The sequence below is a fragment of the Acinonyx jubatus genome, chromosome D1, assembly GCF_027475565.1.
Source record: "Acinonyx jubatus isolate Ajub_Pintada_27869175 chromosome D1, VMU_Ajub_asm_v1.0, whole genome shotgun sequence".
Lineage (NCBI taxonomy): Eukaryota > Metazoa > Chordata > Mammalia > Carnivora > Felidae > Acinonyx > Acinonyx jubatus.
In genome coordinates, this window is record NC_069390.1 from 104,991,776 (window position 1) to 105,017,397 (window position 25,622).

The 25,622-nt window shown below is 42.7% G+C and overlaps 1 long non-coding RNA gene across 1 annotated transcript in view; it reads right to left on the reverse strand.

Moving 5' to 3' along the window:
• Positions 1–186: 186 nt before the first annotated feature.
• Positions 187–25,622, reverse strand: part of LOC128311959 (uncharacterized) — a 166,360-nt gene continuing 140,924 nt past the window's right edge. Inside the window, exon 7 of the long non-coding RNA XR_008290716.1 lies at positions 187–1,966. This is a non-coding gene — a long non-coding RNA (uncharacterized LOC128311959). The remainder of the gene's footprint in view (positions 1,967–25,622) is intronic.

The following is a 25,622-nucleotide window of genomic DNA, read 5'->3' on the forward strand; positions in this document are numbered from 1 at the left end:
GGGATGCCCGTGCACTTACACGTCTCCAAGGGACTGGCCAAGGGCTGGGTGGCACAGAGACCGTAGGACCACTTCCTACGGAATGGAGACCTTACTCCACCCTCTCCTCTCTTTCCCCTGAAGTGACAGCAGACCTTTAATAACATTTTCTTTTCTTTTCTTTTTAACATTTATTTATTTTTGAGAGACAGAGCGTGAGTGGGGGAGGGGCAGAGAGAGAGGGAGGCACAGAATCCGAAGCAGGCCCCAGGCTCCGAGCTGTCAGCACAGAGCCCGACATGGGGCTTGAACCCACAAAACCCGAGACCATGACCTGAGCTGGAGTCGGACGTTCAACCGACTGAGCCACCCAGGTGCCCCTCTTTTTTTTTTTTTTAAGAACGGATTTTGAAAGAGCAGGAAACTGACCCAACATTCTTCCACCTGGACGTATGAACCACATAAAGCTCAACTGGCAGTGGTACGCGTGAAAAAACACCTTTCAGATTCTGTAGCAGACGGTGGGTTCACTGATACAATATTGTCAATAAGACATGTAACATTTCAACCTTTTATTATATGTGGTTGTCGGTGTTTTACGTGAACAGGAGACACAGGTGTCTTAGTTCACAGACTCAGTGAATCCAGAAAAATAACATTTCTTGCAACTCAACTCTATGTTCAATCCTCCCACTGTCAGGCTAAGAAGAACCATCTCAGGGGGTGCCTGGGTGGCTCAGTTGAGCGCCCGACTTCGGCCGGGATCATGATCTCACAGTTTGTGAGTTTGAGTCCCATATCGGGCCCTGGGCTGTCAGCGCGGAGCCTGCCTCGGATACTCTCTCCCCTCCTCTCTCGGCTCCTCCCCCACGGGTTTTCTCTCTCTCTCTCTCGATATAAATAAATAAACTTAAAAAAAAAAAGAATAACAGTCTCAGGTAATTTTGGGTTTCTCCCTCTTTCCGTGGGGTTGAGGCAAAGGCCCGAGAGGGATTTACATGTGCTTTGGCCGGTCACCAAGAGGGGGCGCTTCGGAGCCTGAGTCACCTGCTGGAGCCGCGTCACCCTGAGACTGCATGCAGTTGCCCTTGTGGCCCTTCAGGATGCGGGCCTCGCGCAGATGCTCTGCTTCATCGCTTAAGGGCGGGGAAACTTTAAGAGGTGATGGACCCCTGGGCCGAGTCTGGGAGAAGCCGTTTGCTCTCTGGGGGTCTTGCTACCTCCCGGGGGGCACTGCCTAGAAAGAAGGGAAACTTGGCTCCTGGACCCACCATCCTCTCTGACCCCGGTTTCTCCCACACGATTCGTCTACACGCCAGGTCCAAAACTCTAAGCTCCCCCCTTCAAGACGCGGAGACAAAAAGCGCTCTTGGGCCGTTTCTACTTTCTGACCAGCTGGATCTCTTCTCTGAGGTGATGAGCTCAGGGTCACCCATATGCTCGGAAAAGAGGAAATGCCAGAAGTGTGTCAGAGTGAGGATATCACTGCACCCACATTAAATTCTCTACTCCCGCAGCAGCAAAATTAAAAAACAAAAACCAAAAAGCTAGATAGGGTCTTAGGTATTTGCATGGAAGTGTCCTTCCCATTCTAAGATTGTATGATTCTGCTGATGTTAGGCGAGGCCCTTTGGTCTGTGTGGCCAGAAAGGACACAGAAGCCACGGGCAGGGGTGGAGGCAGACAGCAGCAGGGGTCAGATGCCGAGGGACAAGGGCTCGAGATCTGAGAGTGCCTGGCAAGGTTCTTAAGAAATAATAGTGACCCAAACTGAAAACTTCTATCTGATGCCTCCGTGTGGAACTCCGCCTCCTCTCTGGAAACCTCTGGCCTCGACATGGAGGTGTCTAACCCCTCTGCCTGGCGAGGCCCAACTATTCTTTCATTCCGGTTTTCTCCTCCGACTGCGGCTCGACAGGATGTCTCGATCCCTGGCTCCCTCATTCTCTGGCTCTGGGGTCAGGACTGTGATGCATCATGGCAGCCTCTGAAATGTGACAGGACCCCGTTATCAGTGAATGTTTATTGATGGGGTTTGTTCCGAGCCCCGTGCAAGGTTTCACCTACCATACACCTCTGGGGGCTCACATCACCCAGCACAGCGTGTCCCCAACGCCTTCCGTGCCACTGCTCCACGAGTTTGGAGAAGGAGAAAAGCGTGAGGTAGAACTCAACTGCTGAGTCAAAAAGGCATGTGCTTGTGACACTTGCTTTGCAGCTGCCTTTTGGAGTCCCACTTAAAAATAGCTCAAGCTCGATCTGCACGAGTTCTGACCTGAGTGGGTATGTCCGAGTTCAAGAAAGATGACTTATTCTTAGAGCGTTACAAGCAATAAAAGAAAGTCTCAGCTCCAACAACATCCACAATTAAGGCTAATAATATCCGTCTCCTGGACATGTGCTTTGAAGGTTAAATGTGACTGCATAGATGCGACTATGCAGAGGAAAGAATACAGAGTACCATTCAGATATTTACTGGTATTGTTCATTGTTATCATATATTCAAGGGGTATAGCAGGTGCTTTTGTACTTTAGTCCGACTAGCAAATCCACGCAGAGGTTCTTCCCTCCAAACTGATCACCTTAGTATTGAAATCGGATTCTGGAATACCAAGACATCTGTTTTTAAATTGCTATTTAAGACGAATGTCCTGCCTTTTAGGTTACATTTTAGAAACGGATTCAATTCAGAGAAATACTTTGATGTTGTAAGTACCTACATGTCAGCCTAATTGGAAATTAATCACAATATTTAGGCATCTTCACCAGAAATTTCTCATATTCATAAAACAAGGCAATGGTTATTTACTTCCTGGTATTATGATATGTTTCGGGAGCACTCAGTGTGACTTACATGAAAGGAATAAATGCTGGTTCCATGGAACTCCATTGTCGGAATAACGAATGCTTTAAAAATACGTTGATTCAGAGCCTGCCCAAATCTCTCCCTCGGGCTGTGGAAAGTGTGCCCCAGTGCATCTCAGAAGGAGAGAAACTTCCTTTGCCCACTTCCTGTACATTCTCTGGAGCTGGGCTTCTAGCCAGTGTGAGCAGAAAATGACTAAAGTGTGAGAAGGTTAACAGCGACATGGTGTTCTCAGCATCTCTCAAAGGCACTTAGGAAACTAGTTGCAGAGAACTGGGGAGCAGCCAGAGGACTCTCCAGAGAGTACAGTTCAGCTTATTATTCCACATGATTACATATTCAAATTGGCTTGAATTCCCCAGGCACCACCGTGGGGATGTCAGGCGAGGAGGAAAGGCAGCAGGCCAGGTAGGGTAGAGCAGTGGAGGAAGCTGGTCGGGCATTAAAAATGTGCTACATATATTTCCCTATGGGGAAAAAGCCCCACAACCACAAACACTTAGGGAAGAGCTATGTTTCGAAAAAATGAGGTTGAATTTCCAAGTGACACATGATAATCTCTTTCAATACATTAAGAATTCTGTCTTACATTAGCAAGGACTTCTTTTTCTTGAATCCTTTGTAAATGGCTTTTCAAGAGACTCCTACGGCAGCCAGATAAGTTAGCACAGACCTACCCTAGCTGTCTTGACTAAAAAATCTCAGGAATAAGGAGCAAATGTCTGTGACATTTTGGTTGAGTGGGGTTGGTGTCGGGGGAACTATCGAGTGTAAGTAGCTACAAGCAATAACCTTTGTCTCCACTAATGCGTTTTGAGAAGATTCAGGGTTGTGTTGGACAGTGTGGGCAGAGGCAGGGGAGTTCGGAAAACAGAGGTAATTGTTTACTAGCCTTGTATGTTTGTGACCTTTCAATGGCAAAATATAAAAAGAACTTTGCAAAATCATGTTGCAATGACAGAAGTAGAATAAATAGAATAGGAACATAAAAATAAGAGAGAATACGATCTGTTGAAAACACACGGTAGGGGTAAAAATCTTTAATCAAGTTGGCTGTTTCGCTCAGGAATAGATCCTCCCCAGACATGGGGGGACTGGCCACAGGAGGGGGAATGGAATTAGGAGGAGGTGGGGTAAAATTGGGATAAAACGGAGCGGAGACTTAGAGGTGAGGGATTTGGACTTGGCACAGCATATGGACAACAGACCATAGGTGATGTGCTGTACGATATGCACCAGGAGGACCGAGTATGAGGGTGAGGGCCATGAGTTGTGACCATAGAGAATTTCAGGCAAGCAACCTTCAATAACGACGGATGGAAATGGATATGTCAGCTGATAATTCACAGAACAGCATCTACACTTTAGGAAATTCACTTAAAAAATCTTCACCTCCTCAGGGCGCCTGGGCGGCTCAGTCAGTTGAGCGTCCAACTCTTGATTTCGGCTCAGGTCATGATCTCACAGTTCGTGAGTTCCAGCCCCAGGTCGGGCTCTGCACTGCCGGTGTGGAGCCTGCTTGGGAGTCTCGCTCTCTCTGCCTCTCCCCCACTTGCCCACCCGTATGCACTTGCTGTCTCCCTCTCTCTTGCTCGCTCGCTCAACAACAAATAAAAATTTAAAGATTTCCACCTCCTGTTCAATAAAAGGTATAAAAATTAGAATATCTGTGAGATATTGCTTCTTTTTTCTTTTTTTTTTTTTAATGTTTATTTTTGAGAGACAGAGGCAGAGAGACCAAGAGCGAGCAGGGAAGGGCAGAGAGAGAGGGAGATACAGAATCCGAAGCAGGCTCCAGGCTCCACGCGGTCAGCACAGAGCCTGACGTGGGCTCAAACGCATGAACCGCGAGATCACGACCTGAGCTGAAGCTGGACGCCCGACTGAGCCACCCAGGCGCCCCTGTAAGATACTATTTTTTACCTGTTAAAATCGTGAAAGGTTTAAAAGGTTGCAGTTCTTTGATGGTGCCCCGAAACTCACACGCTGTTAGCAGCCACCTAAACTGGTGTGAGTCTTTTGGAAAACCGCTTTACATTTCATGTCAAGAGCTTTGAATTTTTCTTCAGCTTCTAAGACTACAACCAAAAACAGTAAAAACAATCATTAGCTGAGTGTCAGTTGTATGACAGATAATATGCCTGGCACTCTGTGCATCTTATGTCTTTTAATCCCCACAACAACCTTAGGAAGCAGCTACTATTATCCAGTTGAACCCTATAAGAAAAAAATGAAAGTATGGACAATATTTACATACCAATATGTTACTACAGGATTGTTAAGAGAAGCAAAGACTAGAAACCCTTCTTCCTCCTTCCCACTGCAAAATAAAACTCTGAGGATAAACCTAAACGTCTCAGAATTCAGGGATTACTTAATCCTGGATTACTTAATCCAGTTTTACTTAAGTGAAACTATTCAGTGGAATTGATATAGTTACCCTAGTGTTCTTAAAGAACACATGATGGCATGGAAAGATACATGCCTGAGTCTGCTATCGCTCAATAAAGCTGTGTAACACAAACGGGCCCTAAATCTGGGTGGCAGGCAACAATAAGCATTTACTTCTCAGGCACGCATCTGCAGGAAAGCTGGGGTGTGGCTCTGCTTTTGGCTTCAAAAACTGGCTTTGGTTTCAGGCTCAGGTATGAGGCACTGTGTTCGTGTTGGAGCCCAGGCCGAGGGGCACCTGCTACCAGGGGGAAGCTCTTCTCATGGCCGACTCCTGCAGTGAAAGAGAGCAAGAGGGCAAGAGTAGATACACAGTACATTTTAGGCGTCTGCTTGCTTCAAGGCAGCTAGCTTCTCATTCGCCAAAGCAAGTCACAGGGCCAAGCCTAAAGTCCAGGGGTGGGGAGGTACCCTTTGCCTGCTGTGAGAATGTGGCAACAATGTGTATACATAATTCTATTATAGGGCAACGAAGAATCGGCACCAATCTCTCAATGTACCACAGTCTGGCATCCATCACTGTTATTCACATCCCTTCCACATATTATACTCACCCCCCAGCCCCACAACCCCCAAATCTCGTTCCATGATGGCATCAGGCTAGAAAGAGCTCATTGCTATATCTATGGCAACTCCAGATGTGATGGCTCTCGGTCTGTAGACCTTTGAACGAATGGACAACTTATCTGTCTTCTCCCACGTGCAACATACCAAAGTGGTACAGAACGAGATGACCACAGCGAACGTCCCCGTTCTAGTAGGGGAGAGTGAGAAGCCGAGAGCAGTCATGAGTTTACAGTAATTGTGAAATCCTGGTAGGCAAATGTTGCTGGCTTCCCTATCTTGGGGGCACGGAATGTTCTTGGATTGGACCCCATTACCGCTCCCTGGGAACAGCTCTCCAGACCCCTTGGACTTTTCCCCAGGCTCTTGTTTCCACAATTTGAGAGGTCCTTCTTTGCCAAAATTCCCTCCCTGGCCACATCTGAGGACAGCATTGGAGAATATGCCCCATTTGGTGGCTGGGCAGCCTTCTCAGTCTGCTTCCTGCCTAAAGGAAGTGGGGTCTCAAGAGGAGGAATCCAGAGGTATTTCCATATCTCAAAGAGTCACAATTACTTTTCATTCAAGCTGAGAGAATGTTTCTCTCTATACAGTTTCATTTTTCGCCCCTGTAAATCCTAGGACTTCTGGGCTATGTTTGTTCACTCTCAATTCTATGAGCAAACCAGCCATGTTTCCCCTGCACCCATGTCTTGTATCTTACACCACCTTTTCAAATTAGCAACGAGCCATTTATCCTGTCAACACTGCCTTGAAACTTCCTCATCATTCCAGCTTCATCGCATCCATTTTCTGTTCTTTCGTTTACTGCAAGTAGTGGTTAAAGAAAATGTTTCATGACAGTATGACACGGATCAACATTTTCCTAGGCCCCTACAACGATTTTCTTCTCGCCTTCTCCCCAGTCCCAAAGCTGATGGCGCACCGTTTGGGATTTATTATGGCGGCACCCCGTGTCTAGTACTAATCTCTGTCTTACTTGGCCATTGCCACAATAATGCCAGTAACAAACAGCCAGAAAAATCTCAGAGGCATGTCGCAATAAACATCAGCTCCTCTCTCATGGGGATTGGCTGGGGCTGGGCGCCAGCTGCCTGAGCTCTTGGCCTTGAGCGGGGTTCACGTCCGCTCCGCTTGTGGTCATCCCGCAGCCGTGGCTGTACGAGCTCTTCTCCTTACCGACAACGAACAAGCCCAAGCACATCAGCACATTCCAAGCCTCTGGTTGCATCATGATATATTACTAACCGTGTGCTTGTATTCTGTGTTTTTGATACTTTGGGTCTTGCTGACCGTGGAGCAAATGCTTCTCCAGAATTAGTTAATCGCTAGAGATAGCAAACAAGAGCCCTCGGTGCACCTTTCTTAGGCAAACCAGTCCAGAGGCCTTTACCCCAACCATCTCCATTATCATCCTCTTAGGCCAATATTCCCTTGCCTCAGTCTCCCCAGGGCCAGGGACCAGACAGCTAAGGGACAGCCCCCATACCACAGAGCCCACTGAAATTATTCAAACTCACCAATCCTGCTCATTCCTTCCCACAGAAACCACAACAGAACTCTGGTCCACATTTCCTCCTCACGCCTTCTACCTCCTGACCGAGCCTGGTGCTTCCCTGTGTACCCAGTGGTGTGGCATGCCTCCTTCTCTTGACAACTGTGAGGACAACAAACATTCTTTCCAATGACTGTTATTTCCTCAGCTGTGGGCCCTGCCATACATAAATAATAAAACCTGTATTTTAAGGTCACCTAGCCAAGCTCAAAGTCAAGGTGCAGGTAAGTACTCTTTGCCTCTCAGCTTGGCAAGAACAGATACATTATCTCTATCAGAAGGGAGTGAAGGATTGGACATTTTTCACCAGAATGGCAACAGTGTGGATGTATCGTTCCACTAGAGGGGAGTGAAGAATTGTGACCAATAATTAAATCTGCCATGCTACATATGTATATATGTATATAACCTCAGACAAAAAATTGACACATGAAACATGATTTCAGATATGTAAAACGGAAACTATACAGAGAAATAAGTCTTGAAAGAAAACGATTCAGGGGCCCCTGGGTGATTTAGTCAGTTAAACGTCCAGCTTCGGCTCAGGTCATGATCTCACCTTTCGTGAGTTTTGTGCTGACAGCTCAGAGCCTGGAGCCTGCTTCGGATTCTGTGTCTTCCTCTCTCTCTGACCCTCCCGGCTCGCACTCTGTGTCTGTCTCTCTCAAAAATAAGTAAGTGTTAAAAAAAAATTAAAAAGAAAAGAAAAAGAAAAAGGAAAAGAAAAAAGATTCAAATGTTAATAGGGTGTATCTTTGGGTGCTAGGGCCAAAGATGATTAAAATTATTCTTTCTCCCTCTGTTTTACCAATGGTCTCTCATGAGAATATATTCACTTTGAAATTAAGAACCAGAAGCTTCTAATGGAGTCTTCTAAGTATTACACTAAAATTGCTTGAATATCTTCTGCTTAAGATCATGAACAGCAGGGGCCAAGAGGTTTTGTCACTGATTCTACCTGTGAGAACACAAAGATCCCAGAGCAGGGAATCCAGCAGGGTCTGACACGGGTCTTCGTCTTTTTCTTTGCTATTTAAAGTGCAGTGCACGGATCACCAGCAGTGCAATCGGCCTGGGCACTTGTTAGAAATACATACTTCCTGGGGCGCGTGGGTGGCTCAGTCCCTTGGACCTCCGACTTCAGCTCAGGTCATGATCTCCCAGTTTGTGAGTTCAAGCCCCGCTCTGGGCTCTGTCCTGTTAGCACAGACCCCACTTCAGATCTCCCGTCCCCCTTTCTTTCTGCCCGCCCCCACATGCTCTCTCTCAAAGATAAAGAAACATTAAAAAAAAAAACATACTTCCAGTCTTCACCCCAGACCTACTGAATCAGATTTATAGTTCAAGGGCATTCTCCCAGGTCGTTTGCATGTCCATTAAACTTTGAGACGCACTAATCTATTTCACGCTGTTTATTATAACATCGTTTAAAGGAAACACATTGTCACTTCAATATTCAAAATGGTTGATGGGAATTATTACCATAAAATGAAAAACACACAGGTAGTGGGATAAATAGGCCAACAGACGGGCTGGCCCATTGACCAACTACCAATCATTTTCACACAATAAAAATGAATTAGGGGCGCCTGACTGGCTCAGTCGGTAGAGCACGTGACTCTTGATCTCAGGGTTGTGAGTTTGAGCCCCACACTGCGTGCAGAGATTTATTATTTAATAATAGAGATTATTTATTAGGGGCACCTGGGTGGCTCAGTCGGTTGAGCGTCCGACTTCGGCTCAGGTCACGATCTCGCGGTCCATGAGCTCGAGCCCCGCGTCGGGCTCTGGGCTGATGGCTCAGAGCCTGGAGCCTGCTTCCGATTCTGTGTCTCCCTCTCTCTCTGCCCCTCCCCTGTTCATCCTGTGTCTCTCTCTGTCTCAAAAATAAATAAATGTTAAAAAAAATTTAAAAAGACACGAATTATTCAATCTAGAATATTTCTTGATTGCCAGTCCGACGCGAGCCCCTGGTCCAGACAGAATAGCATTTCCTCTCAAAATTGTGCCCAAGAACTGTCATTCTGAGACGTGTTAAGAAGATGTTAACAGGCATCCCCTGTATTCGTTTCCTACTGTTACTGTGATAAATTACCACACATTTGGTGCCTTAAGGCAGCACGTATTTTTTTTCTCTTCTAGTTGTGGTGAGAAGTCTGAAGTGGGTGTCTCTGGGCTACCGTCAAGGTGTTGGCACAGCTCTGTTCCCCTGGAGGCCCGAGGGGAGACTCTGTTTCCTTCCCTTTTCCAGCTTCTACCGCCTACCCACACTCTTTGCCTCCTTCCATCTTCAAAGCCAACAATGGCCTGTAGTGTTTCCCATGAGGCATCACTCTTCAAAAAAATTTTTTTAACTTTAGTTGACACATGATGTTACAATAATTTCAGGTGAACAGCATAGTGATTCCACATCTTTGTATGTTGGGCTGTGCTCACCACGGGCATAGCTGCCACCTGTCACCGCACGGTGCTATTATAGTACCAGTGACTATATTCCCTCTGCTGGTGCCTTTTATCCCCGTGACTTGCTCATCCCGTAACTGGAAGCCTGTGTTCTCCACTCCCCTTCACCCATTTTGACCGTCCCCCCAACCCTACCCTCTGGCCCCCATCAGTTTGTTCTCCGTATTTATGGGTCTGGTTCCATATTTTGTTTATTCGTTTTTCAAATTCCACACAGAAGTGAAATCATAAGGTATCTGTCTTTCTCTGATTTATTTCACTTAGCATAATACTCTCTAGGTCCATCCATGTTGTCACACATAGTAAGATCTCATCCTTTTTTATGGTTGAGTGACATTCCAGTGTGAGTGTGTGTGTGTGTGTGTGTGTGTGTGTGTGTGTGTATTCTCTCTCTCTCTCTCTATATATATATATCCATCTTCTTTATTCATTCATCTATGGATGGACACTTAGGTTGCTTCTATATTTTGGCTACTGTAAATAATACTGCAATGAACATAGGGGTGCATATACCATTTTGATTTAATGTTTTTTACCTTGATTTTTTTCATTTAATTTTTTTTATTTGAGAGATAGAAAGCATGTGCACAAGTGGGGGAGAGGGGCAGAAGGCGAGAGACAGATAATCTTAAGCAGGCTCCACACTCACTGTGGGGCCTGATATGGAGCTCGATCTCATGACCCTGGAATCATGACCTGAGCCGAAATAAGAGTTGGACGCTCAACCTACTGAGCCACCCAGGCGCGCCAATGTTTTTTCTGTGGGTAAATACCCAATACTGGAATTCTTGGATTACATGGTATTTCTGTTTTTGGCTTTTTGAGGAACCTGCTTTCCAGTGATCATTCCAGTTTACATCCCCACCAACAGTGTGTGAGGGTTCACGCTGCACCACCCTTAAAATGACTCTTTTCTGCCTCCCAACTCCACTTTTAAGGACCTTTTTGATTACCTCGGTCCCTCCTACGTCATCCAGAATAAGCTTGATATTTTGAGGTCCGCTGATTAGCAACCTTAATTTCATCTGCTACCTTAATTTTCTTTGCCACGCAAGGCTCCAGGGCCCAAGACGTGGACATCTTTGGGAGGCCATTATTCTGCCTACCATGCCTAAGAAAGAGAGGTTTGGCTGGTCACCTAAATCTGCAAGTAATACTTCCTTCTTGGACCTGTTCAGTGTACATCAGCATAGCAAAGGCTCTGAGGATTCTGGAAGTAAGGAAGCCTATTTAACTTTGTCCAGGAGCTCTTGTTTTACTCATGCAGGTCATGAAGCCAAGCCAGCGAAATACAGAGAAATTCAGGGAAAATTAAAGAACGGGTTTCTGCCCTAAAGGAGCTGAGGAAAGCTTTTTACTTTTTAATCATCTATTGCAAATTAATCCCGGATTCATTAGTGCTGAGGGAATGCAGGGCAGAAGAGTGAGTGAGAACATCTGTAGAAACCAGAAGCCCTAATTACCAGGCTCCTATTCCATTATGAGGACACCGTCGAGCCCCGCAGTGGTTGTGGGAGGCTACGCCTATTTCCATTTCCACCAGTGACATATTGCGGCTTGATGAATAATTACAAAAAATCTGTCCAGGTCACTTCCTTAATCTCTAGAACTCTGTTTCTTGTATGTAAAACTGCCTCAACAACATCCCTTTCATCCAATATCACTGGGGGTTTTAATTAATGTTAAAATGCTCTCTGGCATTACATGCGGAGTTATTAAATTCCAGTGCCAAATATTATGATGGTAATGAGGACCAACTTGCCAATGTTTCGTTATAGGTGCAACTTTTTTTTTCATTAATGTGCTGCATAAATCATCGGTGGCTACATACAGTATTATCCCTGTAGCCAGAAGAGCCAGCTTCTTTTATCTTTTAGATATCCCATGTAGAAAACCAAGAAATATAAACTAGAGAAAGCTGTGTCTTGTAAAAAAAAAAAAAAAATTCCCAGAAGGCATTTGTTTTATGTGGTGAGCATAAAGATTGCCTACAATAAAAAAGCTTGAAAGGTCTCACTTATTCTAAGATTATTCATGCAGCAATTATGCTATTGATGACTCTCTGTTTTTATGATAATATATTATAAGCTATTCTGAACCCACTCAACAAAGCATAGTATAATGCTTGCAATCTTCCTCAGGACCTCTTTCGCTAAGATACCCATTCAGTTCCTTAACTGGGAAAGGCTAAAGAATACAGGCATGTTTAAAAAAGAGATAAAGAATGAATCACTTGGAATCTACAATGAACTGAGACTTATCATTTTAAAGAGAAGAATGACAAGAGAGAGGAATTCCTGAGTACTGTGACTTATATTCCAGATTATCTTATTTATCACAGTACAAATATGTCCAGTGATCTTTGGAATTGTGCACATGGCCCAAAGGAAGGGGGCCTATTTATCTTACAATTTATCAAGAGCAAAAGGGCTTTCCCAACTCTGACCTTGAATTTGGCTTCGAGTTTAGGTTTTCAAGTAACTATTCATATTTCAAGTGAGCATTATTATTTAGGTTCGTAAGGCTGTTGTAGAGTACAGAACCCACTAATTTCTCTTTAAAAATTTCACTTTAAAAATAGTTCTTGTGGTCGTTTTGCCTGGGTGAATGTACATGAAAAGAAAGCCAAAATACCTACTAAAGGAAGGTGTGCTCCCTGATCTCAGAGGTTAAACCTTAATCTTGTTTGTCTCAAGTTTTGTGACAAGCTTTTTTTTTTTTAAGTTTATTTGTTTATTTATTTACGTATTTACTTACTTTTGAGAGAGAGAGACAGAGACAGAGAGACAGAGACAGAGAGAAAATCCCAAGCAGTCTCCATGGTGTCAGTGTGGAGCGCAACACAGGGCTTGAACTCACTAACTATGAGATCGTGACCGGAGCTGAAATCAAGAGTTGGACGCTTGACCAACTGAGCTACTGAGGTGTGCCCTAAGTTTTGTTAGAACTTTAAATTGAAGTTATATCCACATGGACAGAGTGAAAATGCCCCACTGAAATACGTATTTGACATTGTCATCCATATTCGCAGTGTGCAAAATTTACTACTTATTGTATGAAAGGTGCTTTTAGTCCTCAGTAGCAGGTTTCCCCCCCCCTCCCTTACTTGTTTTCCCTCTGCTTCATTTTGCTTTGTGGATGTAATTGGGGTAAATAACTTGAAGACAGGTAAAGAAAATGTGGCTGAAGCTGCTGAGGACAAACAAATTGATTAATAACTTGGTCTTCCACGTAAGCTGAGTAAATAAACGTACTTAATTGCGTAAAATAAACAATAAGAATAGATGTAGAAGTCGGGGTAGAGGAATATGGATCGAGAAAAGAAAAGGAAACCAAGTGTGAGGTCACACTTAAGATGCACCCCACTCGTGTGACACAGAGAAGCACTCGTTCAGGCTGAGTGGCAGACACACTCAGTTGGGGTGAGTCACGCACATTTGGTTCTATGTTTTCTAGTAGCCCATGAAATGGGGAAAAATAATCTCCAGTGAGAATCTCTTGAAGATAAATAGACGGCAGTTACTCAGCTGGAGCCTTGACTATTCCTGACAATGAGGCAAGAGGAGAGAGGGAAACTCTGTCTCTGTCTGTCCATCTGTCTTTCTGTCTTTCATGCTGGATCAAAGGGGTAGGGGCTGAGTGCAGACAGTTGAATTCTCTGAAGTTAGGTGTGCTCAAGACAGACGTCTGTTGTTCTCTGAATTGGGCTGTTGGAAGAAGAGAATTTTAAAATCAGCTGGACCTCTGTGATGTTCGGAAAGGAGAAGAGTAGTGTAAGCGATCATCTGAGAATCCCGGAGGGTACGACATGATTTTATTTTTAGCCCTTAAACACCACAGTGGGACTTTAAAACAGAATCCGGCACGTGTGGTGAGAGATGCTACAACCAGTCACGACCAGCTGGCGCTGCAGAAAATGGAAAGTCGTCCACAAAGGGAATTATCATGAGGGCAAGGAGCTGAGGGCAAGTCCTCCCTTGGCTCTGATGGTTGCCTGGTTGCCTGTTTGCCCCTGTGGAAGAGGAGCTGCGCGAAAGCTCAGAGACCCGACACAGAAGCCTGTGGCGAGCCCAGTCGCTAGGGATTTCCACCCTCAATTTCCGTGGTGAAAGTGGCTCTTGATTTGGAACACTCACATACCTGAGTGCCTCAGAGATGTGAAATCTTGCGGCTCTGCGACCAGCTCTGTGATCCCGAGGCAATTTATTTCCCTATTTCTCAGTCAGTTTCCTCTCGATGCAGTGCGAAACGGAGCAGACACCCTTCAAAGTCCATTCAGGACCCGAAGTTTAATTTCTCCATTAAACCTCATACAGATATAAACATGCAATTATTATGATTATTATTTTTATCTCTCTACAGAGAAACTGAATGGCTCACAGGCCCAATTCCATTGATGGAAGGGGGTCGGGGACTAAACAAATCAAGCAAATGACAAATCAGCTAAATGTAAGTTCTGAGTAATTATCCCAAAAGATTAAATTCCAAACCAGAAGAAAATAAGATACCTTCAGGTGGCAAAATTCAGTTTGTTTATTTCTGACAACTGAGTGAGAATCTATAATTATCTCAAAATAAAAAAGTTAAATTAAAAAAAAAGTATAAAGAAAAACAAAGCAACAAAGATCCTATATTCAATACCTGTGTCTCATACACACTTCCTAGTACCTAGAACCCGGCAGATAAAAGGCGCTTAATTTTCTCGAATGAACGACTGAGACATGAATTTGAAACAAGGGGATGATTCACAAACTGGTATTTATTTAAGATCCATAACTCTTAAAACTTGCAGGAGAGGTAGAAACTCTCTTCTCATGTCTACAATTTTTTTTCAAGTCTCTTCCCCTCTCTGCCATAATCTTGGTTCATTCTTCTAAGTTTCTGGATGGACCGCTGAAGGAATGGTAGAAATCAGAATTTGCTTGAGAACACAAATTGCCCACAGGAGCCAACTGGAGAATTTTCATTTTTCCAAAGAAATTTTATCTAATCTTGTCCTTCCTTACTCACTGGGGATGCTAGTTTCATGCATTTCTTCCTACTTTGACAGACTTGAGACCTGGGTCTTAGCTGGCACGGAGCCTCAGCAGCCATCTGACCCCACTCTAAATGACTGGGTCAGTACGGTCCCTGTTTTATGTAATTTAGCACCCAGGTGGGTTCTGGGAAATGGGTATTTTGGGGGGGGAAGCAGGTTATACTTTTGACCTGTTTACTGATGGAGTGACCCGTGAGGACTCTGTCACTTTATCCCTCTCTCTAAGTAGGGAAGCAGTCTTGGTTGCCAGGGAGACAGTCATCTGCTAGGCCACAGAGAGAAACCAGGTCCCTGAGAAATCATTCTGGTGAACAGGCGTGTCCCCATCTGTACGACTCGGAGGCCAGGACGGTATATTTGGAAGTCATGCAGGAGAGATGAATGGATTGATGATCAATTTATGCTTCTGAGGGAAGGGGCATAAAATGATATTCCATAGTCATGGCCACGAGAATGCGGCACCTGCTGTCAATGTGTCCTACAGCTGATGCAGCAGCCCCCTCTAGTGGCCAGAGCCCGTGCTACCGGAAGCAAAAGGGCCTCTTACAAATTCCAGGAATTAAGGCTGGAAAAGCATAGAGGACTTGCTGTTTTTTAGTTCTGTCCCGCACTAGCAGCAACTGATGTCAATAAATACATTTTCAAGGTTTATAAAACAAGCCAGACTTCATAGGCACCAAGACGGGACCTAGCTATGGTTCGGAAATAGTCAATTAGATGCAGAACCCTTAAGATGCCCGTTTGCCTTTGAAGCTTCTCCTTCAGCACCTCTACTGCCTGTGCTATAAAACCTCCCAGTTCTCCCCAGCGAGGACAGCCCATCAGATCTGTATCTAGTATCAAACTCATAGTTTTCTGCAAAATTAAGTCAATAGATTCCCTTTCCCAATGGAAATACGTCCTAAGCCCTATTCTTTAAATGTGGAATTAAAGGCCATTAAATTTTAAGCATCAGGGAGAAGTTATCATTGGTTAGGGCACTAAGCCAGCCCAGACCAGCTCATGTCATGGAATCCTTGTCTCTGGATTGTTCTGGGGATACTGAGGAGTTAGGGACAGTCCTGACTTTTAAGTACTCGATCGAGACCCCCAAACTCTCTACCAACTCCCAACACTCTATTGCCTGAAAGCTTCCTCTCCTCAAATACCTCTCACTCATCTTCAGAAATTTCATTCTTTTGCTATTTTTCCTAAACTGGATAGTTTCCTTAGGTTATCATGCTTATTTAGGGGGCCATGGCTCTGATGTTTTGGAATTCATTCCAATCCATAAAGCCTCTGTTTCCTTAGACTGGTGTTTCCAGGTGGTGGCTGAAGGGGGCGGGGTGGAGAGACGACTCCTCACCTCTTTACAATAGGGTGATAAAGCACATTTAAAAACTACCATTACTTGGGGCACCTGGGTGGCTCAGTCAGTTAAGCCTCCGACTTGGGCTCAGGTCAAGATCTCACAGTTTGTGAGTTCGAGCTCCACGTGGGGCTCTGGGCTGGAGCCTGCTTCCGATTCTGTGTCTTCTGCTCTCTCTGTCCCTTTCCCACTCATGCTCCACCTCTCAGTCTCTCAAAAATAAATAAATGTTAAAAAAAAGTTTTTAAATTACCATCACTGGAACATGCTTTTTACCACCATCTTTATTTTAAAGTTTTAAATACCATTGAAGGACATACAAGACATTTGTGCTTTGGAAAAGGGGGAACTACAGAAGAGCAACACTGAGATGGGTCTGAGCTGAGAACATTGCAATATAACAGTCCTCACGTCAGAGGCTGTTGCAAGCGCTTTTATACACTGACATATTTCATTCTCATAACAACAGTGAAATAGGTTACTAGTTTATGGACGGGGAACATGTAGGCATAGAGATTATGTAAAGTGGCCAGTGTCGTGTAGCTAGAAGGCAGTCTGCCTCAAATCTTGGACTTGAGTAAAGAGACCCATTTATTGTTCCGAGAGTGAGATCTAAGGGCAGGTCACTGGAGCGTCTCTAAGATGTCCTTACCAATGAAATGAAGATAATAATTCCTGCTCTGTCCACCACAGTAGGTTGCCATGCGGCCATTCATTTTCTCCCCAAGTATTTATTGAGCGCCAACCAGGCATCTACTGAAAACACAGCTGTGATGACAAATACATTCTTGCCTTCATGCACTTTATATTCTTTTTTTTTTTTTAACATTTATTTATTCTTGAGACAGAGAGAGACAGAGCATGAACAGGGGAGGGTCAGAGAGAGAGGGAGACACAGAATCCGAAACAGGCTCCAGGCTCTGAGCAGTCAGCACAGAGCCCGACGCGGGGCTTGAACTCACACACTGCGAGATCGTGACCTGAGCCGAAGTCGGACGCTCAACCGACTGAGCCACCCAGGCGCCCCCATGCACTTTATATTCTAATGAGGGAGACAGAAAACAAATGAGCAGAGAAATAAATAAAGTCATCACCAATTGTGCTAAAGATGATAACGTGACATGTTAGTTGAGACCTGGAGATGCACTGAGAGCTGGCCATGGGGAAACACCGGAGAGGAAGAGAGAATAGATTGCCCCAGATGGCATGGTATGTGCAAAAGCCATGTGGCAAAAGATACCCATGTTTGTAGAAAGTGAGAAAGGCCAGGATGACACCATCAGCAAAGTTACGCACATGAAGGTGTAGAAAGCTATCAAAATTTGGGAGTTAGATAGCCTGAAACAAAACCCCTGATGCACCTGCTGCACTTAGGCTGGTTAAAACCAAAGATTTCATCAGAAAAAAAAAGATTTTATTGGTTCCATTGTTGCTTTCTGTTCTCCATGCCCACAGGTGACATCTCATTGCCTGCTGGTTCACTAGTGTAGTAGAATAGTTTATTGAAGCATTTGGGTTACCTTTCTGTATTTTCTTCTATCCTGTTCTCCTACACTCAACCTCTCCCACTTTTTTTTAATCTCAGGGATTTTTTTTTTGCCATTTTTTTTTTCTCAGTCCTTTTAACTAAAACCCTGGACCATTGAAAGAATAAGGCCTGATGCCATTTTCCTCTTCCCATTGCCTCTCTGTACCATTTTTTCTTTTAATTTTTATGTTTATTTTATTTACCCAAGAAAAATATAATTATTATAAAAATGGGTAAACAAAATAAGGTAAACTTACCTAATATCATATCTTGAAGACACAGGTAAGCATTATTATTAACATTTTAATGTATACAGTCTTTGTAAACTTTGTTTCCTTTGTCGCTTCCCCTGCAATTCACATATGCCACCACTAGGTGACGGGAGATTGTCATAGTATGAGGTCGGTTGATTAAAGTGGAAACTCTTTTCTACTTTTTATATTTTTCAAAAAGCTATTGAAATAGTTAGAATTTAAAGGCTATGAGCAAAGATCAACTTTTAAGAATTAAATGCCTAAAAAGAATGTATGTGCTGTACTCAGTATTCCTTAACTTCAAAGCTTGATAATATAATTAGTTGACTAATATTTTAGTGCTCATGGAAAGCTTATTTTGGTGTCAAAATCTAGGAAGTTGTACTGGACTTTGAGGGCTCAGTTTTGCCAAATGTAAGACTTCTGTAGGCTCTGCTATTAGAGAATCATTTTCTTCTTTTCTTCTTTCTGATATCTACTTTTTAAAGGTATCCTTATAACAGGAAAGAGGTGGAAATACTAATAGATCAAATTTTAAAATTCCAACAACCTCTCAGAATATCTGGCACATGATAGTTAATAAACTCACTTGCTTTATTTCCATTCTCCTTTCTGAACCTAAGAGCACAGAAGCTACCCTGGTTTATTTTCCCAAATTAGATGAAAATATTTTTTCTTTCTCCCTCCCTCCCACCCTGTCTTTCTTCCTACCTCCGCCTGTCTTGTAAGAATTACCATCCTCCTCCACCTTCTCTCTACCTGGGTATAGTTAGGACCTGCTTAGAAAAATTAGTCATTGCTAATTAACCTTAGGTATTTACTTTTAGCAAGCTCTCAATCAAAAAGCATTTAGACCTAATATTTGCTAGAAGCTGTGCTCAGATCTGCCGGAGAGAAGAACAGTAACCAAAATTACAAGAGACCAAGTAGAAGTAGTAAGTGGCTTGTGTTACAAACGATCTCTACGGCTCTTTGAGAAATGATACCCCACTATTCAAGTCCTGCACCCCTTTCACTGAATGCTCCATTATGAGTAAAAATTGGTTTTAACTGATTCCATAATAATGTTCCAATGATCTTTCTTCTTTTTTAACGTATTTGGCCTAAGAGGGCTAATATAGGATTATGTATTATTACTTTTTTCATGCTGTTGCATGGAAAGGGGGAAAACATCAATCCTGCCATTTGGCTTCCCAGCTGTCACACAATAAATACACACAAAAATGCAAATTGAAAGTCTCTGAACAAAAGATGACTTGTTTTGAGCTCCTCATCCTAAATGTCCTCTTTAAATGTGTCATTAAAAAAACAAAACTCATATGGTTTGGGGGAAATCATCTTTATTTTAAAATATACTTTTCAGAGATACCTTCCTACCTTCCTCCTCTATTTCTGTCTCTCCCTCTCTCTCTCTCTCCCCCCTCCCCACACACACACTTAAGAAATTATTTAATTTCATACCCTTGAATTTGGGACAGGTTTGGTAGCAGGCTTGGGAACAAAGTGGAAAAAGAGCCATTTAGACTAAGAAACTAGATCATAGCTTTCTTCTACCAAGAAACAATTGTATATAGATGAGAAAATATTGAACAGTTCTGACAGTAACTTAATGTTACCCACTTAAAAGTCATCTGACAGTTTTAAATATAGACATTTTAGTTTCTCACCCACATCAACAGAGAGTAAAATTTCTACAATTCCTTATGGCTATGCCAGTTTTGATGCACATAATACCTTTCTAAAGTAAAACTCAGCAGAAGAATCTCCATACTAATCTGGAAGTTTGGAAGAAACAAAATTACTTTTTTTATGACAACTGAATAGCTTCTTAAATCATCGAAGTGTTCCTTCACTTTAGCCCTGGGTTCCAGCTCTATCTTGAATACACTAGCATTTTCTAGCTTAACCATGGAAGCATTGCCTGGTAGTTGGAAGCTAGGCACCTGGCACCAACATCTCCTTCCAGGTCCAGCATCCACTTCTCAAGGGACTTGCTTAGAGTCCCATGGCCAGCTGTGGTGGAACAGGACCTATAAAAACCCTGCCTGGGAAACTCAATCCAATCTTTGTGCTGAGTTGTTCCCTCAGCACCTTTCCCCAACTTCTCCTCTGAGGTCCGTTCAATAGTGGAAAAGACACATATCTGTTAAAAGGGAATGTGCTTCAATATCAGAGCAGGAATGATGAATCCTACCCTTAGGTTCTTAAGCACAGAAATATAATTCTCAAAGACATCAACAAAACATTAGTGTGATAGTCTAGTTTTCAGTACATTATATGCTGCACTTCCTGTAATAAATTGTACCAATAGTAACAGGAAACTTTGAAGCAAGAACCAAACGATACAACAGAATGGTGAGTCTTAAATATGAAAAGGGCAAGTTATTTACTTAAGATCCTCATCATTAAAGCTTTCAATTATTTCATTTACTTAAAATAATTACATAAGCAAAGCTTCAAAATTCTATAATCTGCTCTTGATCCTGCTGCTAGAGGGCTAAAAATCTACTATTTTAGAGAGAAAAACTTTGTATAAATTCTCTTCTTCCATTTTATTTCCATAACTAGCAATTCAGTAATTTTCCTCGTATCTTATTTAGACAATTGACAACTCACATGTAGTATTAAACATTTCTCCTCTTAAAGTATAAATAACCTCACTTCCTTTGCTAACTTTTTCAATTCTCCAATAATTGAGGAAACAGTAAGGGACTGGCTTCCTGAAACTTCATTGTAGGCAACAAGAGAGATTTAGTGTAGAGATTACTTAAGGGATGATTACCTGGTTGTATTTACATTTTATGTTTTGATTCAGGAAATAGTAGCCAAAAGCAGAGAAATCTGATGCTTAATATTCTTGGATAAACCCATGCCGAGGATTAGTAAAAAATGTTGTGAAGGCATGTGGCTTGACTTTCAAAGGAGAACGACTGAGGATTTGTTTAAAAGTGTTAGCACAGAGCTAAAAGGAATGTCGCCCTCAAATTCTCTCAGGCCAGAAATATAGGAAGTTATGGGGGAAAAACAGCAGCTTCCACTTGAAGATAGTTCAAGAGAACAGTGGTCACTGAGGGAGAATTTAGATTTAATGTCATGAGTAAACCTTCAGCTGGAATTCAGAATCCTCTTTCAGAGCAGTTTCAAATGCAGGCTGCTTTGAATCCCATGTGGCGAATCCCAGAAATGTCATTCTTATCGGTGTCTCCATGAGGTTGTATCAAATATAATTGTTCCGATGTTGCTGAATATTAAAAATGGAAGAAAGCTCATTCCGTTTAGTCTCATATTCTGACTTTACCAAGATACCATACATACTGTTATTTCCATATTTCTGACCAGTCTCAAATGGTTAAGTCACAAGTATTAATGAAATGTCTACTGTATGCATTTAATAAATGTACTGGATGTTCTGGTGGAGAAAGAGATAATGCTCCCCTTGTGTTTCCAGCATGAAAATCATTGTATTCTTTCTTTCTCACTTCTCTGATCTGGCTCTTTTGATCACTCTCCCCCTCTTTACCACTTGTAGACTCTTACTCATCTTATTTTTTTGAGAGAGAGAAAGAGAGCAAGTGAGAGAGAGGGGCAAAGGGAGAGAGACACACACACACACACACACAGAGAGAGAGAGAGAGAGAGAGAGAGAGAGAGAGAGGGAGAATCTCAAGCAGGCTCCACACTGAGCATGGAGGCTGATGCGGGGCTTGATCCTACCAGCCTGGGATCACGACCTGCGTCAAAATCAAGAGTCAGTCACTCAACCACCTGAACCACCCAGACACTCCAACTCATCTTTTAAAAACTCCATTTGAATTTCATCTTCTCTGACATGTCTACCCAGATTCAGCCAAACTCACTTAACCCCTTTCTCATCTGTGTTTCCAAAGAAATATGCTCATGTTGCCAAAGAAATATGCTCATGTTGCAGATTATGACATTTTTAATGCTGTATTACACTTGTCTCTATGCTTTACCTCCATTAGGTTGTAAGATCATGCCCAGGTCGTCTCTGCAACCATTGCCAACATGAGATCTCATTAAAAAATTTCATTACTGTCTTTGAGGAGCTTACTGACAAAAGGGAACATATTTAAGACAACCAAAACTCATAGGAGGCAATAATTAATACAATAATTCATTCAACAATTTTTAATTAATTCCCCATTTCGGCTTGGGTATAGAAGTGAACAAAACAGACATGGTACCTGCCTTCATAGAATTTAAAATCTGGGCTTAGAGACAAATATTAAGGAATAAACTATACAAGTGATTTGTGACCAGTGCCACCACAAAGAAGCGCAAGGTGTGTGGAGAATGAAGCATGGGCAGAGGGAACACCATGTTCAAAGGCCCTGAGGTGACACTAAGCGTGGCCCTTTGGAGCAACTCACAAAAGACTGATGTCCTTGATGCAGGAATAGAAGGATATGGGTACAAGAGCAGTTGGAGAAGCTGGGCAGAGGCTGGAGCATGTAGGGGCCTTTAACGCATGTTAAAATGTCTAGAATTTTTTTTTTAATTTTTTTTAACCTTTATTTATTTTTGAGACAGAGAGAGACAGAGCATGAATGGGGGAGGGTCAGAGAGAGAGGGAGACACAGAATCCAAAACTGGCTCCAGGCTCTGAGCCATCAGCCCAGAGCCCGACGCAGGGCTTGAACTCATGAACCGCGAGATCGTGACCTGAGCCGAAGTCGGACCCTTAACCGACTGAGCCACCCAGGCGCCCCTAGAATTTGTTTTAAAATCAAAAGAAAATTACTCAAGGGCATCATGCAAAACTACAACATGACCAAATTTATTTATTATTTTTTTTTTACAGATTATTTCAGCTGTAAGATGAATATTGCATGTGGAGAGTTAAGTTAGCCGGGTGAATGGTGGTTGTAACATATGCTAGACTGAGGTCAGTGCAAATAGAGAAAAGTAGATGCCTTTGATGGATGTTCAGGAGCAAGAGTTCACAATACCAGGTCTACATGTATGCAATGGTGTGTGTGGTGGGGGAGGGGGGGTATATCGTGTTGGATAAATAGTGGAAGCAGGAGGAAGAAGAAAATGCCAAAGATGACTCCCAGGTTTCTTAACTGAGCAACTGTGTGAATGACAGCATGTTTTTAAATGCCTACGTGGAAAAATTTAAGAAATGGAGGGCTGCCAACCCCAGCTTCCTCCATCAATCTTTGAAATGTGAAAGTCCACTGAGTCTCTATACAGTATTCAAGTGTCTCCTATAAAAAGGCAAAAGACCCTGGTGATGGTGGTGATCGCCAACTTTTTAAAGCATTTCCAGGAGGGACTGTTGGCACGCTAACTTCTGGCAAAGAATGAGCCTTGACTGCATGGGACTTGCTGGGGAGGGGTTCTTGGAGCAGGTGTTGAGATGGGGAAATGGCAGCCTGGGGAAAGAAAGAAGGCCTGAGAGGCAGGCCTTTCTGGTTGACAAATGTAGCAACTTTGCTGAAGAGTGGAGAGGTCCTAAAAGGGAAGTACACCGTCTCCGGAGAAACAGGTTCAGCAAACGTGTCATTGCGACGCAAATCTACTCCCCTTTGCTCTCAGCTGAGCTCTTCACCATCCTCATGACGATCTTTCCAAAACGTCCGGAATCTGTTTGAGCTTCGCTGTCCCTGTTATCTGCTTTCCTGCCGCTTCCTCTGAAATATCTAGCTCATGAGCCCATAATATGTTGTCTGTGACTCAGCACCTCACGTTAATTAATGTAATACGTTCAAAAAACCGTCTCAAAAAGTTTTAGCTTTCTGCCACCCCCGCCCTCCATTTCCCTCCATCCCACACTTTGAACTAAATATAAACCAGCTCATCTCACTGAAACTGGTGAATCCCTTTATAAATGCACAAGATGGCAGTAAAGGAACTCCGTCAAGGGCAGTCGGAGAAGCCTGCACAAGGGGACCGTGTATGAGAATGGTCAGCTTCCAGCTTCCTGCTGTTACCTGAATTAAAGGCAGAGAGAAGAGAAAAGAGGAAAAGGAGCACGGGGAGCAGTTCAATCTGCTTGGTATTCATGTCACACGGAGAAAAGGTTTTCCAAGTTCACTTGTCTCTTGTTTAATGAAGTAAATGCATTTCTGCTTTCTTTTTAAGACATAAAAATAATTTCCATTAAATAAACCCTATTTTTCCTTACTGAATTCATTATTAAATTGGGGATACAGTCCTTTAGAAAAAAAACCTATTCATGAATATTATTAAATCATAGGAATGCAGCAAATCTTTTCAAATAGCTCATTTAAAGGAATATAAAAGTCTGCCAAAAATACTGACAAGAGTATAAAATATTTACAAATACTTCCAAAATATCAGTAGCATTGTGCTATATTCCAAATAAGTAAAAAAACAAACAAAAAACAACAACAACAACAACAACAACAAAAAAACATTAAGAAAGAAAATAAGGTCTGCTGATTTAGTACTTTGGTTTAATTTTTCCATTGCTTTGAACTGCCTTATCCCCTTTTAAACTGTATATTAAATGTAATTCATGAAAAATTTTCAGTATATGAACTTGGGCTCTTTCCAGGTATTAGCTCATGCTGGCTCTTTAATGTTCAAAGCAATGTTGTATTTATTTCTCTGATGGTACTTGTTTCTTATTAGATGATATTTTTGCTAACGTTTGCATGTATACAGAATGCTTTTTTTCACATGCATTATCACATTTAATCTTTACAACAATATGTTTTGTAGGGATTATTATAATCCCCAATTTTCAGATAAGAACAAAGGAGGTCATAGAGGCTAAGTAACTTGTCCAAGGTCACCCACATGTGAAGTGGCAGAACTTTGACACAAACCTAGACTTTTTGATTCTAAATAATAGGATCTTTCTCTATTATTCACTGAAACCGAAACAATTAGCATATTTAAAACATTAGGTTCATTTACCAAAAAACCCAACAAAACAAAAACAAAACAGAGGCATATAGAGACACAAAAACATGGTCCTCCATAGGTCGCCTGGTGAAGACAGATAGGGACCACACTGTGGAGGATCTTTATAAAGGAAGGAAGAGCAACTTTATCTTAAGGACAATGGGAAACCATTGAAGGCCTTTAAGCCAAGGCATGACACAATTTGCTTTTTATAAAATACAACTCTGGTTACAGTGTGGGAAAAGGTTTGGAGCCAGGGAGAGTGGCCTTAGGGAGGTGGCTTTGAGTGGTGGTCATGGGCATCATGAAAAATGAGCAGATTTGAGAGACATTCAGGAGTTAGAAAGAATGGCCTTGATGATTGACTGTAAACTGGATAGAGGAAAGGGGAAAGTCAAGGATGAATTTTAGGATCAGCAACTGGGTGGTTATTGGTGTTATTTGCCAAAACGGAAAAAAAAACTGGAAGAATATCTGATCTTTCCTGAAATGTTATTTGACTACCATCTAATTCCTCATCTAATTCCTCAACACAAATTTGTTAGGGGAATTTATTTTATAGTTTTAAATTACAGATCAGAAAGGCTTGTACTCTTTTGCCTGGAACATTCCTCCTCTTGTCTGTCCCCATCCTACACACCAAATCTCATCTGTCTCCTCCCAGAAATCCTTTTCAGTT